This window comes from Myotis lucifugus, unplaced genomic scaffold, assembly GCF_000147115.1.
Source record: "Myotis lucifugus unplaced genomic scaffold, Myoluc2.0 scaffold_103, whole genome shotgun sequence".
In the NCBI taxonomy this organism is placed as follows: domain Eukaryota; kingdom Metazoa; phylum Chordata; class Mammalia; order Chiroptera; family Vespertilionidae; genus Myotis; species Myotis lucifugus.
Genome location: NW_005871151.1, coordinates 251,241 through 254,244, shown reverse-complemented (window position 1 = coordinate 254,244; position 3,004 = coordinate 251,241). Strand labels below are relative to the sequence as shown.

At 34.8% G+C, this 3,004-nt stretch overlaps 1 protein-coding gene across 17 annotated transcripts in view; it reads right to left on the bottom strand.

Moving 5' to 3' along the window:
• The window catches only part of RBFOX2 (RNA binding fox-1 homolog 2), a 135,333-nt gene that overhangs the window by 79,064 nt on the left and 53,265 nt on the right, over positions 1–3,004 (bottom strand). The window lies entirely within an intron of this gene.

The following is a 3,004-nucleotide window of genomic DNA, read 5'->3' as shown; positions in this document are numbered from 1 at the left end:
AGTATAATATGAAATGATGAAAGATATCCTTTAAGAAGAGTAAGAAAGAAGAAAAAGGTAAAGATACAAATAATGAACAACAAATATGCATCTATCAACAAATGAATCTAAGAATCAAGTGAATAAATAACCTGATGTACAGAATGAACTGGTGATTATAATAGAATCAGGGACATAGAAAGGGAATAGACTGACTATTCTTGGGGGGAAAAGGGGTGTGGGAGATGCGGGAAGTGACTGGACAAAAATCATGCACCTATGGATGAACACAGTGGGTGGGGAGTGAGGGTGGAGGGTGGGGTGGGAGCTGGAAGGAGGGGAGTAATGGGGGGAAAAAAGAGGAACAAATGTAATAATCTGAACAATAAAGATTTAAAAAAAAAAGAATATAGTTATATATAATTTGTGGATATAAAAGTATTCTTTATAATTTCATAAAATAATTACTGATTTACATTAGCATATTTTCTACTTAAATATTCCTTTACATATGAATATTAAATTTTGGTTGCAGAACTTTATCCTGTAATTCTGAATGAATTAAGTATCTCTAGTTATATAACTTCAAGTTATAATTTTAAAAACTATTTCTTTTTGTTAATAGCAGCCCAGCTATACCTGTATCCTGAGCCATTAATTAAATAAGAAATGTTATTCTAATATTCTGAAACTGATAGCTCTTTGAAAAATTCAAGAGGCATGATGAAAAGAATAAATATGCCAACATAAGCTAATCTAACAATATTTCTATGGTATTTGATTTATAATAAGTATTATTAAATCAGAATGCTTTCAGGGTTTAATTTTGTTTGTTATATTTGACTTCTATTCTCAATGATCATGTTTTACTGTTGCTACTGATTTAAAAGACTATAAATTGCCAATTTTTGTTTTCTAACACTTTTTTGATATAATTTTTCAAGATTTCAAGGGAAGTGATTACATTTATTTTTGCTGATTTTCAATTATGTCATTTGTTGGTCCAATTGGCATCTTCAAAACAGTGTTTCTACAAAGTAAGTTTTAAAATAAAAAGTTCAGTGTTAGAAACCTTTGAGGGATCTGAGCAAGACTTAGAGGCTGAAAGGCAGGTAGATTCATGCCAATCAGACAACAGCATGCTTTATAATGAAATACAATATTCTATTTAAGAGTTGAGGATAATATCCCTTATTTTTGAAGTTATAAATTATTGACAATACTACATGATCAATAAGCTTTGAAAACTGAGTAAAGTCAAACATGTCAAAAAACCCACTTCTAACAAAGATACCATACTTAATAATATTCATATTGATATTTTACTTAGTAATTAGATAGAAATGATAAGTCATTCATATAAATTGACACAATTAATCCAGGACAGTAAAGACCCTGGAAATCATGTTTTCCTATCTACGAGGAACAATTCAAGGAAGCAGATAAGATGAGCCAAGAGAACAGAAAATAGGACCCTTAGCTAGTATCTTCAAATATTTGTTTTTTATGAAGAGAAATTAAACTACTCTATGTGACTTGGTATGACAGAACTATGAAGAGTAAGAAGCCAATAATGAAAACAGTTTATCATATGGAAAACTTTTCTACTTTTTAATGGCCAACAACAGAACTATTTATCTTATGAGGCTGGTAGTATAATGGAAGTGTGTGCAAATTTAGAATAGATCTCCATTTTGAAACCTATCACTGCCTGTATCCAGAGTTATCAGGTTGCTTACAAGACCTCGAAAGTCTAAAGAATGGAAAAAAATCGGAAAAATACCACTGACCTCAAAAGGTGATTATAAGTGGTATATGATACAAATATTGTTATACATACAAATGTGATCTGTATGCAAAATACGTACAAAGTAGATATGCAAAAATCAAGTTATTTCAATAACAGTCATTATTCCTAGTGGTTAAGAACAGGGAAGCTAGAGCCAAACTCCTTGGGTTTAAATCCTGGCATTGCCACCTTAGGCAAGCTACTTAACCTCTCTGTACTCCTGTTTCCTAATTTCTGCAATATGGATATTAATACTTATGAGGCTGCTAAAAGGAATAAATGACATAATATATAAGGCATTGACAATAGTGCCTGATGCATAATATGCACTTTGTAATGTTACCTATTTTTATGTAATACTAGAGGCCTGGTGCACGAAATTAGTGCACTAGGGGGTGGGGGGTGGGGGTGGAGAGGGGACCCCTCAGCCTGGCCTGCGCCCTCTCGCAGTCCAGGAGCCTTTGGGGGATGTCTAACTGATGGCTTAAGCTGGCAGCCAGACATCCTTAGCACTGTCATGGAGGCAGGAGAGGTTCCCGCCACTGCCACTGCGCTCACCAGCTGTGAGCCGGGGCTTTTGGCTGAGCGGTGCTCCCCTGGTGGGAGTGCACTGAACACCAGGGGGCAGCTCCTGCGTTGAGCGTCTGCCCCCTGGTGGTCAGTGCATGTCATAGCAACCAGTAGTTCTGCTGTTTGGTCGATTTGCATATTAGCCTTTTATTATATAGGAATTATAATAATGAACTCATTTTATTCAATAGCAAATTCCCTTTTAAGTATTCCATCAAAACCTTGAATAAATCAGAGATGACAATTCCAGAAGTAATCAGTCTCAACTAAATTAATTCATTTACATATTCAACAAATATTTACTAAATATGTAATACCTACAAGAGGATTCAAGTGCAGTGGATTAAGAGTATGGATTCCCTAACCCTAACAACCCCTCTTAAAAAAAAAAAAGAGTATGGATTGTCAAACCAGTCTGTGGATATGAATCCCCATAACATCTCTTAGTAGCTATATAAACTTGGGCAAACTACCAAACCATTACATGCCTCAGATTCCTCTTCTGTACTATGGGGTAATTGTAGAGGTACTGGAGGATTCAATGAGTTAATGGAGGTAAAGTGCTTAGAACAGTACCTGATAACTATATATAAGGGCTAGATACTTAGCTATTATTATGACCACATTCCAGGCACAGTTCTAGACACCACGAATATAATAGACTGC